General features: G+C 45.4%; 1 long non-coding RNA gene across 1 annotated transcript; it reads left to right on the forward strand.

Annotated features, from left to right (window-relative positions):
• The first annotated feature begins 14 nt into the window (after positions 1–14).
• Positions 15–11965, forward strand: LOC142819368 (uncharacterized). Its single transcript, XR_012897247.2, has 3 exons — positions 15–152; positions 8311–9737; positions 10940–11965. It is a non-coding gene; the product is annotated as an uncharacterized LOC142819368 (long non-coding RNA).
• The last annotated feature ends 3206 nt before the right edge of the window (positions 11966–15171 follow it).

Genomic DNA, 15171 nt, shown 5'->3' on the forward strand with positions numbered 1-15171 from the left:
TTCCCAAACCAGCCCGGTAGGTTGCCATGGAGACCAGAAAGGCACTGGAGAATGACATCAGCGCACAGCGACAATTCCGTTAGGTAAGGGCAAGGAACGTCCAGGACAGCGGACTTCGAGAGAAGAGCCCGCGCTTCAGACAGCCACCTTGGGTAAGGGCATAAAACCTCAGGTCTGAGGTGGGGGCGCTAACCCGACCCGCCATCTTTGCTAAGGGCACAGAGGCTCTTTACGGCGTGTTGCATGAACCTCGCCTTATCCGTTTCGGGGGTATTTACCTCGGCTTAGACCCCGGGCTCCAGAAAGAGAGAGAGAGAGGGAGCGAGGGAGGGGGGGGTGGGAGGGGGGAGGAGCGTTCCGACAATTCATGGGAAGCAAACAAGGCTGGGGGTGGGAGTGCCAGGAATAAAGATGGGGTGGTGGAGGCGAGGAGGCTGAACAAGGCAACAAAGATAATGCGACCAGGGTTGGCAACTCAGCAACCTGATTCTGGCAAAGTCATCCTGTGGCTCCTCAAATCCTGGAGGGGAGCCCTGCAGTCCCAGAAGGGAGGTGTCCCCAAAGCCGACCCCAAGGAAAACTCCACAATCTGTCCTATGAGCCTGCCTCGTCAGGGACTGAGGATACTGAGAGAAGGAAACTCCCGCCCAGACTCGCTTCATGTTTGAGGAGAAATCTGATATTCAGCAACTAAAGGCACATAAACATTGGACATTTTTATTCTTTAATATCCCTCTCTGAGCGTTCCTTCACAGGCAATTACCGTATCTCATCAAATTCAGCACAACGGACACCTTGATGGAACTGGGAGATATGCCCAGAGTTCTAGTTTTAAGTCCCCTGTCCCCTCCCCGCTTTAGAATGAATGATTAAAAACATGTCTAACTACATAGCTTTTATGAATGTACACAATATAGCTAGATTTCAGCAAAGAATGTGGGGGGGGGTTCAATTCTGGATGTGGCAAAGGCAAACACCGAATTTTAGCTAATTTAATTTTTGTAATGAATCTCATTCTGATGATGTGTGCTGTGTTTAAAGTGATATTTAAATTCCACTTCTAGTTCTTTGGAATCTCACTTTGTTTAAATTGCCAGAGTTGGACATTTCTTGTTCTAAGGAGAGGCCTATACCAGAAAGTTGTACCATTCTAACTATGCCAGTAGAAGTAAACCTTACAACATATAAGATAGTTTCATTAGTAGAAAGGTTACACTGCTCAGGATAGTCTGCAGTACCTGGGGACATGGATCTAAGTTACGCAACTGTAGCTGAAGCAGGGGTGAAAGTAACTTAAATTTTTCACAGATACTGTCCTATCACACCCAGCCTTCCTGGGGTGGGAAGGATTAAGAACGGCCATACTTGGTCAGAGCAAAGGTTCATCTAGCCCAGTATCCTGTCTTCTGACAGTGGCCGATGCCAGATACCTCAGAAGGAGTGAACAGAACAGATAACCATCAAGTGATTCCTCTCCTGTCATCCATCTCCAGCTTCTGACAAAGAGCCTACCCATTCTGGCTAAGAAGTAGTGATGGACCTAACCTTCATGAATTTATCTAGTTGCGATTGTGATACAACAGTAACTGTAAGAAATTTTAAGTGTGGGGTGGAGTGTGGGGGGCTCAGAGGAGAGGGTTGGGATGTGGACGGTGCAAGAGTTAGGGCAGGGGACATGGGGAGTGCTGAGTCAGGATTGGAGTGTATGAGGGGGCTCAGGGAAGGGTTGGGGGTACAAGGAGGGGCTCAGGACACAGGTTTGAGGTGTAGGGAGTCAGGGAAGAGGACTGGGAGTGTGGGGGAGCTCGAAGTGGGGGGATATGGAGATGCAAGATTCAGGATGGGGCTGTGAGCAGGGTGCTGAGTGAAGGGGAGGCACCATTTCGGGGGAGGGGAGCTGCACCCACACATACCAGGTCCATGTCAAAAAAGAAAACAATGTTAGGAATCATTAAAAAAGGGATAGAGAATAAGACAGAGAATATCTTATTGCCTCTGTATAAAACTATGGTACACCTACATTTTGAATACTGTGTACAGATGTGGTTGTCTCATCTAAAAAAAAAACCATAGTGGCAGAGAAAAGGTTCAGAAAAGGGCAACAAAAATTACTTGGGGTTTAGAGTGGGTGCCATATGAAAAGAGATTAAAAAGACTGGGACTTTTCAGTTTAGAAAAGAGGAGACTCAGGGTATGTCTACACTTGCTCCCTAGTTCGAACTAGGGATGCAAATGTAGCGGACCGAAATTGCTAATGAAGCGGGTATTTAAATATCCCACGCTTCATTAGCATAATCTTGCCCGTGGGCTATTCTGCTCGCCAGCTGATTCGAACCAGGAAGTGCGCACTGGGACACGTTAGTTTGAATCAAACCCCTTGGTTTGAACTAACGTTATTCCTCAAAAAATGTTACTCCATTTTTTTGAGGAGTAACGTTAGTTCGAACCAAGGGGTTTGATTCGAACTAATGTGTCCTGGAGCGCACTTCCTTGTTCGAATTAGCTGGCGAGCGGAATAGCGCATAGGCGAGATTATGCTAATGAAGCGTGGGATATATAAATACCCGCTTCATTAGCAATTTCGGTCGGCTACCTCTGCATCCCTAATTCGAACTAGGGAGCAAGTGTAGACGTACCTTCAGGGGGATATGATAGAGATGTATAAAATCATGATTGGTGTGGAAAAAATGAATAAGAAAAAGTCATTTATTTGTTCTCATAACATAAAAATTAGGGGTCACCAAATGAAATTAATAGGTAGCAAGTTTAAAACAAACAAAAGGATTTTTTTCTTCATGCAGTGCACAGTCAACCTATGGAACTCTTTGCTGGAAAATGTTATGAAGACCAGGACTTTAACAGGGTTCAAAAAATAACTAGATTAATTCATGGATGTTAGGTCCATTAATGGCTATTAGCCAGGAAGGGTAGAAATAGTGTCCCTGGCCGCTGTTAGAGGCTAGAAATGAATGACTGGAAAGGGATCATTTTATGATTCCTTGATCTGTTCACTACCTCTGGTGCATCTCTGGCAATGGCTAGATGGACTTTTGGTCTGACCCAGTATGGGTGTTCTTGTGTGTGTTGCTTTTCCTGCTTCCTGCGACTAGGGAGCAAGGGGAAAGTGCAGAGTCTGTTGTGTTCCTTTCACTCCTGGATGTCTGGGGAGGGGCAGAGGATGAAAGCAGCATGCTCTGTACTTTCCCCCACTCCCTAGTCACCCCACTCCCTAGTCACAGGAAGCAGGAAAAGCAGCAGTGACCGGGTAGGTGCGGCTACAACCCCTCTGTCCCCCAAAATGGCAGCAGGAGGGCAGGGATTGTGGGCTGGAGCAGTCTCGGGGTGGGGGGAGCTCATCCCCAGCCAACCCTCTAAGCTGCCTGGCTGCCTGGTACTGAGTGCAGCAGCCTGCAGGAAGCCAGGAGCCAGACTGGGAGTGCCCTGCCTCTCCCACTGCAGCCAAGTCCCCCAGCTGGCCAGCTTCTTGCCAAAGCACCATATTGGAGCGCACCAGCTGAGAGGTGCCCATAAGCTGAAGTCAACATACATAGGTCTACTTACTGCTGTGTCTTCACTGTGGTAAGTTGACAGCAGATGCTCTCTCATCGACTCCACTTTCCCTTCTCATTCTGGTGAAGTACCAGGGTATGTCTAGACTACATGCCTCTGCCGACATAGTCAATGAAGCGGGGATTTAAATATCCTCGGCTTCATTAAAATAAAAATGGCTGCCGCGCTGTGCCGGCTCAGCTGATCGTCGGCACAGCACGCGAGTCAAGATGCGAATCAGTCGACAAAGAAAGCCTTTGTCAACCGCTCTCTTATGCCTCGTGAAATGAGGTTTACAGGAGCAGTTCACAAAGGCTTCCCTTGTCGACTGATCCACATCTTGACTCATGCGCTGTGCTGACAATCAGCTGAGCCGGCACAGCGCGGTGGCCATTTTTATTTAATGAAGCCGAGGATATTTAAATCCCCGCTTCATTGACTATGTCGGGTAGCCTATTTTACATGCCTCTATCAGCAGAGGCATGTAGTCTAGACATACCCCCAGAGTCAATGGAAGAACGCTGCCCATTGATCTGGTGTGTAATGTAGACAAGCCCTTATATAAGTGGAAACAATTTTATGCTGGTATTACTATTCCCAGATGAGAAGGAGAATAAGCTATACTGGTATAACTGTGTCCACACTAGGGCTTGTCAAGTATAACTGCTTCAGTACAGTATTCAAGTGTATAACAGGTCTTTTAACTTAGTAGTGCAGAAATTAGATAAATTCAGTCCTGGCATAAACAGACCTAAATCAATCCATGTACTTTCATGGAGTTGTAGCCACTTATTCCAGGGATTGATATGCCTCACACATAAAAATCAAAATATATGAGAACGAAAACAGCCATGACTGTACTACAGATTTCTGTTAATATAGCCATGTTGGTCAATGATGTGAAGGTGTGATCGCTGACTGACATGCGTTTACTGATTGTAGCTCTTAGTGTCAACACAAGCTGGCAAAACTGCACTTTTACCATTACAGTTTGTTTCATTTGGTTTTACTATACTGATATAGCTGAATCCACGCTAGAAATGCTTTGCCAATATAGTATACTGATATTCCTATTCCAGTAAAGCAGCACTAGAGCTACACTGCTGCAGTGCTGTATATGTAGACATGTCACGAGTGCAGGCGTAGCTTCAGAATGGACATAATGCCACTAAAATCAACTGATTTGCATCCAGTTATGCCATAGCTCAGTTTTTGAATTACAGGCAGTCCCCGGGTTACGTACAAGATAGGGACTGTAGGTTTGTTCTTAAGTTGAATCTGTATGTAAGTCGGAACTGGCGTCCAGATTCAGCCGCTGCTGAAACTGACCGCCAGTTCTGACTTACATACAGATTCAACTTAAGAACCCCAAGTCAGCTGCTGCTGAAACTGATCAGCCGCTGATTCCAGGAAGCCCGGGGCAGAGCAACTCTGCCGCGGGCTTCCTGTAGTCAGCGTTGGTCAGTTTCAGCAACGGCTGACTTGGGGATGCCTGGGGCAGAGCGGCTGGGGTGCTGCTGGGTTGCTCCAGTAGCACCGCTCCTCGGCGCTACTGGACCAACCCAGCAGCGCCCCAGCTGCTCTGCCCCAGGGTCCACAACAAAAGCCTGGTCTGCTGGGGGGGGCACACTAGCTGCGCCCCCCCCCCCCCAGCAGACCAGGGACACGGGGAGCAAAGCCGCAGCGGCGGGGTGCCTCGCCTCTGAGGCTTTGCTCTGGCGTGGGACCTGCCGCCGCTGCGGCTTTGCTCCCGGTGCCCCTGGTCTGCTGGAGACGGTCCCCAGCAGACCAGGGGCACCGGGAGCAAAGCCGCAGCCGCGGCGGGGTCCCGCGCTTCTGAGGCTTTGCCAGAGCAAAGCCTCAGAAGCGTGGGAACCCACCGCGGCTGCGGCTTTGCTCCCGGTGCCCCTGGTCTGCTGGGGACCGTCTCCAGCAGACCAGGGGCACCGCGAGCAAAGCCGCAGCAGCGGCGGGTTCCCCCGCTTCTGAGGCTTTGCTCTGGCAAAGCCTCAGAAGCGGGGGAACCTGCCGCTGCTGCGGCTTTGCTCGCGGTGCCCCTGGTCTGCTGGGGACCGTCTCCAGCAGACCAGGGGCACTGGGAGCAGCTTTTCTCGCCCTGGAGGTCGAGGTGGCTGACCGCTGCCTGCGAGCTCCAGGGCGAGAGAGCCCCGTTCGTAAGTGCGGATCCGACATAAGTCGGATCCGCGTAAGTCGGGGGCTGCCTGTACTTTGGCAATTTCACAAGAAACTATCATCAGATAATGATACTTTATAATAATGCTTCATCCTTTTCTAGCATTTTTCATTTGAGAAATAATAGCAAAGTAAGCCTTCCAACACAGATGTGAGATAGAAAGAAATATTATACTCATTTTACAGGTACAGAAATTGAAATAGAGAGAGATTAAGTAACTCGCGCACAGTCAAAAGAAACCAGTGGCAGAAATGATGTTTCCCATTTCCCAATCCTGTGCATTCTACCATCCATCTCCTCTGAAACTCCTAGTAATGCCTTCATGAAGCTAGTAAATCTTTACAAAATCAACATCAAGCTCTTTGTAGTGCTTTTCCTCCCAAGATCTTTACAAAAGATGTAAATGTTACACATACATAGACAGTGTAAGCCAAACCAGTCATAGTAATGTAGCCCACCTATCTTTGCATATGTATATATACCTACCAAATTAAAATTTCCACTTCATGCATCTGACAAGTGAGTTTTAGCACATTAAAGCTCATGCCCCAAAAATTTGTTTTTAAGGTACCACAAGACTCCTTGTGGTTTTCGTTGAAACAGACGAACCCCTCTGAAACAGGTGCTAAATGGCTCTTTAATCCATTTGAAAATGGTATAACAGGAACCAATGACCAGGAAGCTGAAGCTAGACAAATGCAAATTAAGTGCACTTTTTTAACTGTGAGGATGATTAACCATTGGAACAAACTACTATGGAAAATGGGGAGTTTTTCATCTCCTGGAGTCTTCAGATGCAGATGACTATCTGGAAAACTCTAAGGACCCAAATGTGTATTTTTACGTACACAGTGTCCCCAGTAGTTTTTGTGGAAAAGAGATGCTGCACCTTATAAGGGTATAATAATCCTTTGCATCTGCCAGTCCTGGAGGAATTCTGCAACTTTCCAAATGCAACAATTGCAGAATTCCCCTAGGATTAGTATAGAGATCTCCTTTAGCTTTATTACAAAGGTGAATATGATTTCCATTTTACAAATAAGGAAAGTAAGGCACAGAGAGATTCTCCAACTTGCCCAAATTCACAAAGCAAGTCCAGTTATTCTGTAGTTCAAGGATCTGCACATAGGCGGCAACGGGCTAATATCATGAAAGCATTCTTCACCCTTAGTTTCTCACAAGTTCAACACTTCTAAAACCTTACAAAATTCAGACTGCAGAACTTCTCTTTAGATTTTAGCAGGCTGGTTTTAACTATGATCTTAGCAATACTTTCCTCCCCACATTCCCTTTTCTGCTCTTTCTGTTGGCTCTTGATGTTTTAAACATTCATTTGTGAAGCAATTATAAAAGACTTGCAGCACAAGAGGAATAATGAGAGCAATGCACTGTTTTTCTCACAGCAGGACTCCAGTCCCTGGTCTGGAGAAAATACTTAGTGTTCCATCTCATAGTGAATTCATTCAGGACCCAGACTGCTGTCTTATAAAACAGTGCTCTGCTCCTATTATTGCTGAAATCCTAGAGTCACACTTTCTTATTCCTTGGGACATCAGCAGATTCTGCTACTTGAAGATGTTTATGGGAATTGAGACTGTCTCCCAATGACTGAGATAAAAATAAATACATTTCCCTATACAAACTCAGCCACTCCTCTAAAATATGCAAAGTGGGTGTTGCTTACAGTTTTCTTTTTAAAAAATATGGTAAATAGAAAGTAGAGTGCTTCTGAATCTCAGAGTTTACTGTATGCTGGGCAACTTCACTGAACATTTGAACTTGATTGAAAATGAGTATTTCAGAAATATTCTTAGCAGTGTTTAAGCCAAATGTTTATAATTTAAAATAGAGTCTGCTGTAGTCATTCCAAACTCTTTAATCAGCATGATTTCCAAATAAAATATTAGTTTATTAATAAATATAGAGTATCAAATAATTTACAACAATAGATTAAGACAACTTCCCTGCCAAAATAAATGCTAGCATTTACTGCACTGCATATGTTCAAAGTACTGTAAAAACATTAATTGACAGAATACAATTTGAAATAAAATATCTGTCTCCTAAATTAGTAAGTAAGATGATAAAATTGGGACTTAAAATAATGTGAAACAAGATAAAAATTCTCAAAACAGCAATATTTTCAGTAAGTACTGTGCAAAGTTAGTATAACAGTAATATGCATTCCCTAGTTATTTGCTGCACTTCTATAAATATGAAGAGTGACCAAACAGCATAAAGAGAAGATGAGTGTCCTTTTTAGAGGGATATTTTTGTTCTTAGGATGTTTAAATCCAGTATATCTGATCTGCTTGAGAATTTCAATGTATCAACTGTGAACAAAGTAACCACATTGTGAAACTACAAATGGCAACATCAGAAACACACATAATTTTCTCTGTTTTGAGATGTTAATACTGAACTGAAACTGGGGTGGAATTAAGGGTATTTGAGAAGGGAGGATTTACATCTGGTCTCATATTAATAAACTGCTGATAGATAACAACAAAAGTGGCTTTTTACTTCCTGACCCATGTTTTCTCTGTTTTGTGCTTCCATTCCTGTAGGAGCCTACCAGCAGGAAAGGGAGGTGGTCCAGGTGTGGCAGCAGGGCAGGGGCTCACCCGGACACTGACAGAGCCTATGGGAGGGGAGCAGGCTGTAGCTCAAGCCATGCTTTGCTGTGGATGAGCAATAGAGATGTACTGCTGTGGTATCAGTTATGTAGTTTTCCCTGCTTCATTCATATTGCCATGCACAATATCAGTCTTCTCCAAATTACACAGAATTATAGGGAGCAGATACTGACTCCATATGGCTAGAAACATGGACCTTATACTGCAGTGTTTTATGCTGCAGTGAGACCAGATCACTTACTGCTGGCTTGGCATGGAAAGGTGTCCTACCATGGAAGACGGAATAAGGCAGGTCTCCCCAGACACCTTGTGGAAGGATGAAAGAGTACCTCAATGAGAGCTTTATGGAGATGTGCAGGGAGGATTCTTGCTCCATCTCCAGATGGATTTACAGACTGTTCTGGGGAGCCTTCACTGTGCAGGTAGTGTGGCTGCCAAAAATCATACCCAATTGCCTTAACCCACTTGTAGCATGATAAAAAAATGATGTCCCCCCCCCCCCCATCATTAGGGCCTGACAGCAAGACATCCTGGGAGGAAGGGATTGTCTCCAAAGTTATAAAAAGTTCCTGGCTGTCAGTGAAATCAGGTGCTCCATTCACTTGCTGACCATTATCCTTCTCTTCCTCATCCACACTGTCCTCCAGATCCTTCTACAAAAGAATTTCAAAAACCAGTGAGACAGCTGACCTGGAATTCATTTACAAATTCAACACTATCAACTTAAGATTGAAGAAGGATCTTAACTGGTTAACTCATTACAAAGATAATTTCCTCTCTCTGGATATTTATATTTTCACACCAAATGCTGTGAGTGACTCACTTTCACCCTGACTTCATTAGCTTCAGTGTGTGTCCGTGGACCACAGGTTGGAAACCATTGAAATAGACTACTAAATTGACCACCAATCACTCTCTCTTTGACTCTGGTACTCCACTGGAATGAGAAGTGTAAAGAAAGTTGAATTTCTCCCACAACAACTCGGAGTATGTTGACTCCAGCTATGGTATTCATATATGCCAAGTGATTTCTAATGATCAGAAATAGTTTTCTGTTCTATCTGAAAACTGGCAGCTTAGTACCATGCGGAGACTCTGGCCCAGTACTTAAAAGAAACAGATACTGAATGACCAACACTACCATTTATGCACATTTTTGTAGGACTCCCATGCAAGTACTGAGCCCAAGCTAACTTTGCTCAGCCTGTGACAACTGGAGAAATTGAGGCCTGCATAAACATTTTTAAATAGTAGAAGCCTATAGATGGATGATGCATTTGGAGAGTGAACTGAATAAAGTCTGGAGGTAAAACCCAAGAAGAAAGATATGTAGACTGGTCTTGCCACTCAAAATAAAGGTAAGTCTGGAAACATTTTAATGTTAAAAGAATGTGACACATTTCATCCCTGCTTTCACTTTTTTCCTCTTTTTCACTTTGAGAATTCAAACTTTCGCTATCTATACTACTAATGAATATAAACTGTAATGTACAAGCATTTTTATCTTGCTGCAGTCTACCCTACCCAAGTCCTGCTTATACCATTGATGGCTTACACCATTGATAGCACCAGTGCATCTGCATTGAGGCCAAAAACCAAACTTCCTCATGTTGGCAGAGCCTACAAGAACTGATTCCAGTACTGGGAAGAGGCAGGAGATGATTTATAAAGGAATAAATTCAGAGTATCTCTTTGTATAACACCATTTCCAAAGATCTGGGTGCTAAAGCTGTGTTAATGAGGATAGTGGGGCTTAATTAATTATACCAGGGGGCTGTGCCAGCTCACCAGCTCCCCTCTCTCTGGGGGTAGGCAGCTCCAGCTCCCCCACTGGCTACCAAGCAGGGCCAGGCCTGGCTCTCCCCCGTCTGGCGGACAGGACTGAGGCTGAACCAGCCCCAGCTCTCTCCCCCTCTCGACCACCAGGGAGGGCTGAGGCCAGTGTATGGCAGCCCTGGCTGCCCTCAAAGCACCTGGGAGCAGGGAGGGAGGGAGGGAGGAGGCAGGCGGATCACAGAATGACATGATGACATCACTCTGGCATCCTGCCAGAATTTATAGATAGATCGATATAGATATATACAGAGAGAGAAAGAGAAAAGGCAGACTTTCTGCAATGAAGACATGACATCCGTGTAAAATCAGTTCCATAAAGCCAGTATTTACTGAGTTCCATAGTGAGTAAATGACACCCTCTTTTCATACATGTTTATAAAGAGGGAAATACAGGGAAATTGCAAGCTTTACTTCAATTTGATCCTCCTGCCTCCATTCCCACACCCAGCATTCTCCCTAACCCCTTCTCCTCCCCACCCACGCTGCCTATCCCTACCCCCCATCTTTTTCCTCCATTCCTACACCCCCATCCTTCCCTAACTCCTCCCCCTCTACACCCTCACACTACCCATCCCTCTGCCTCCATTCCTATATCCCTCTGACCTCCACCTCCCCCCTTACTGCACCACCCATCCCCACGTACACCCTATCCCCCTTTCTCCCTCTTTACACTCATCCTGCCCTCTCCCACTAATTTGTCAAGCTGCGCGCACCTCTCTCCTAGGAGTACCACTGGGTCAGACAGCACAGCCCCGGCCACCGCAGCAGGAGCCACAGTCCGCTCCCAGTCCAGCCTTTCCAAATGGACCCACTGGGCAGCTTTTCCGTGGCAAGCCCAGAGCGCAGAGCAGCTGCACCAGACAACTGGGGAAGTGGCCAGGGTGCAAGACGTGCCCAGCTAACAACAGGCCTGGGAGAGTGTGCCTGAGACCCAGGTCACCAGCACATGCCAAAGCCACTCGCTCAGGGGGAGACCTGCAGCATGGCCTCAAAGCACTGTGGCTGGGCCTGGACCACACAGAAGGAAGCTGGGCAGCAGGCCCATGGGCCAGGAAGACTGCAGATAGGGTCCAGAGGCAGGCGGACACTTCTTCAGGGAGCGCACTGGGACAGAGCCACAATCCCACCATTTCACAGAGACCAGTTAGGAAAGAATCCTGCCGGCAGGGCTGGTAGCATAGCGAGAGGCCAGGGTGGCACTGGAAGGGCAGTATTTGAGCAGGCTGAGGGCGTGGGGTGTCAGTGAGCGGGCTGAAGGTATGCAGAAAGACTGCAGCCGGTAGGGCTGCAGGTGAAAAGGCTGGTCAGTGGGGAAGCATGCTGGTGTCACTGGTACCATGGTGAGAGGCCATTTTGGGAAGGGAGGCATGTTCTGGGCTTGGAGTTGGGGGCATGGCAATGTAGAGTAACATGATGACGTCACTCTGTCATCCCACAGGAATTTTTTATATATATATAGACAGAGAGATTAGCATTTGTTTAGGAGCTTCAGGGGGTAGCCGAGTTAGTCTGTTACAAAAAAAAATGGTCTGGTAGCACTTTGATATTTCAGTGGCAGACTGGTAGTTTTCTTTATTATTAATTGTTATATTATTATTTTATTAAATATCTATTAATTATTAATTATAATACTAGTATTATTAACCAGGACTAGAGTTATAACTTCACTTCCATAGGGCAGTACATCATGCAAATACCTTTGGGTATGTCTAGACTACATGGCTCCGTCAACAGAGCCATGTAAACTAGTTTACCCGGCATAGTCAATGAAGCGGGGATTTAAATAATCCCCGCTTCATTAAAATAAACATGGCCGCCGTGCTGTGCCGACGATCAGCTGATCTGGCACAACGCGGCAGTCTAGACACGGATCTGTCGGCTGGGGAAGCCTTTGCCGACTGATCCCTTATACCTTGTGAAAGCAAAGGCTTCCCCAGCCGACAGATCCGCGTCTAGACTGCCGTGCTGTACTGGATCAGCTGATCGTCAGCACAGCGCAGCAGCTATGTTTATTTTAATGAAGCGGGGATTACTTAAATCCCCGCTTGGTTGACTGTGCTGGGTAAACTAGTTTACACGGCTCCGTCGACAGAGCCATGTAGTCTAAACATACCCTTTCTGTAAATCATTGGGTTCTCTGGATCTCAGTAAAGGTCCTTGAAGAGAATCATGCTGGGTGCTGAATGCATGTCAGTGACTTCCTAGTCCAGAAACTTTCTCTTCAGATATGAACCCACTTCCTTCCTTCCTTCCTTCCTTCCTTCCTTCCTTTCCTCATGCATTGTATTGATCCCTTCCAAAAGAATCTTCCCTTAGGCATCTTATGAATAGCAATATTCCTGTGTTTTTCAAAATGTTGAATTCAACACATTCAAATGAAGGAGTAGAAGAGAGCTATCTGAAAGTAGGGAAAATTCTGGCAAGCTTGAAGTCCCTGAGCACTAAAAAAAACACAGCTGTCAAAAAGAAAATCCCAGAAGTGGCAAATTTGATAATAGATGTACAATTCGAATGGGAAAAATGTCTTCAACCTCTGTTTTACCTCTTCAATCCAGAAGGAAGATATTTTCCAGTCATATCAGTGCAAAACCAAGAAACACGTGATTTAAAGGTATATAGTCCAGGGAGGGTTTGCAATGCTTTTATTTGCAAGAGGATGGAAGATCTTTTCATAAAGTGACTATCCTAAAATAACACTTCACAGAATATACACAGAGGCAGGTCAGACATGTAAAATCCTATCAGCTAATGCTTACTTCTGTTAGCTTTGCCGAGCTGTCCCAGCTAAAGCAATCTGACTGTAAGCTCTTTGCGGTATGGACCAATTGTGTTTGGACAGCACCTAGCAAAATGGGGTTTGATCCATCACTGGTGCTTCTTGACACTATCACAGTACGTACATATGTAAAAACAACCATGAAATAGTCGTCACATACCAGTAACAGAACTTCATTAAGTTCCAATGGAAGAAAAATTATTGTTGGTGATATGTAAATAAGCATCATATTTAATCTTCAAATTTGAAGATTAAGACTCAGGATACCTGTGTTCTGTCCCAGATCTAGTGTGGATATTCACCTATTCTGTGACTTAGTTTACCCATCAATAAAGTAGTTTAATACTTTCCTCACAAGGGCGTTTTAGAGTTTGTAAAGTGCTTTGACATCCTAAGATTAAAAAGAATCATAAGTATGAAGTATTGTATGGCATAACATTGTACATGTCAAATCTTTGTCATATATTAAATTATTTTCCCTTTTTATTCCTGCTATTGGCGCATCAAAAACATTTAAATGGTGTTGGATTGAAACTAAAGAGTTACAAATAAAGTGATTGCTCCTCACTGAGTGATGCTGTGTGTTTATTTTAATCTGACATTTCTTTGGTAGAAACTAGGGATGTGAATGGGTAACCGGTTAACTTGTTACCCAATAAGCATTACTCTTACTGGGTGATGCTTACCAGGTAACAGTTAACTGGCACCTGGGAGCAGTCCCCTGCCAGTGACTAACCACGGGTGGAGGGCTGCTCCAGTCCGCAGGCCCACCGCACCACAAGATGGGGGTGGAGCCAGCAGTCCTGTACAGAGCCTGGAGAGGCGGCAGCTGAGACTGGGGGGCTGACAGCAACCCTGCATGGAAGGGCCCAGGGTCTGGTGACTGCCCCATGCAGTAGGGATGTAAAAGTGTAGTTGATTAACCAATAAGCAAAAGCTTAGTGGTTAATGCTATAGACTACATGCATTTCCCCTGCCCCCCACTTCCCAGTAATTTTTTTAGCAAGCTAGCCAGCAACCTGGCTTAGTCCTGGCTTGTGATGGGTCCGGGACCTACCCCTGCTGTGGCTCTGCATTTATAGCATATTAGGAGCTGGGTGGGCAGGCAGTCCACCTCAGTTCTGGCTCACACTGGGTTCAAGAGCTCAGATCAGTCCCTAGACAGGGCTGCTGCCACCCCGCTCTGCTACCTCTGTATCAGAGGCAGCAGCACAGGGTGATAGGGAGCTGGTCCACAAGGAAAGCTAGTTTTTAAACTGGCTCCCCTCACAGACGAGCTCCCATCTGGTACCCCACGCCGCTGTCTCTGATACAGAGGCAGCAGCGCAGAGTGGCAGGGGTCTTCTCGGGAGTGAGGCCAAAGCGCACTGGCTGCCAGCCTCACCATCAGGGACTATAGAATAGTGGACTAACCCATAAGAATTCATGAGATTACTCGACTATTCAATTAATTGATATTTAACATCCCTACTGTGCAGGAGACTAAAGGGGGTGGCGGCAGCCACATGAACTAGGGGCTGCTTCAGCCAGGCTGGAACGACACCCTCTCCTCCCATTCCACTTAATTGGTTAACCGGTTAAACCTAAGGTTTAATCAGTTAACTGATTAAACAGGATTTTACATCCCTATTAGAAATGAGAATACGCCTCCACAGAGTGCAAATATCAACTGATTTGTTCTCTCTCTGTCTCTCTCCTTAACAAGGGAAGTCTTTCATGAGTCCCAAGAAAACAGCTGCCCCTCTGTAACAGAGAGGGAGTGTTGGGGAGGAAGGGATGGAATACACATATGATGTTCTTTTCTTCTTCATGGCTATGCTCTAGGGCCAGGGACCAAATTCTGAGGTTTTACTCAACCCTTATTCAGAAATCAATGGGAGTTTTTCTGAGTAAAAGATGAACAAGAGCTTCAGGATTTGGCTATAACCAAAATCCTGGAAATTAAATATTCCCAATTCTCACTCGTATAGAACTCAGTGTTTTCTCCTAATTTTTCCATGAGAAAGCGAGTTGTTTGAGTCTCTGGATGTGAAAATACACATAAGGACTTACTATGGTTTAATCCACTGCTTCTGGTTCCTCTCTTTCTTAAGGACTAAATTAGCTAATATATTTTAAACAAAATTATGTGAGTAGCACAATAGTTTATACAAGTCTAGAGCTTCCTTTTTATTTCAGAA

This window comes from Pelodiscus sinensis, chromosome 23 (assembly GCF_052426305.1).
Source record: "Pelodiscus sinensis isolate ZL-2025 chromosome 23, ASM5242630v1, whole genome shotgun sequence".
In the NCBI taxonomy this organism is placed as follows: domain Eukaryota; kingdom Metazoa; phylum Chordata; order Testudines; family Trionychidae; genus Pelodiscus; species Pelodiscus sinensis.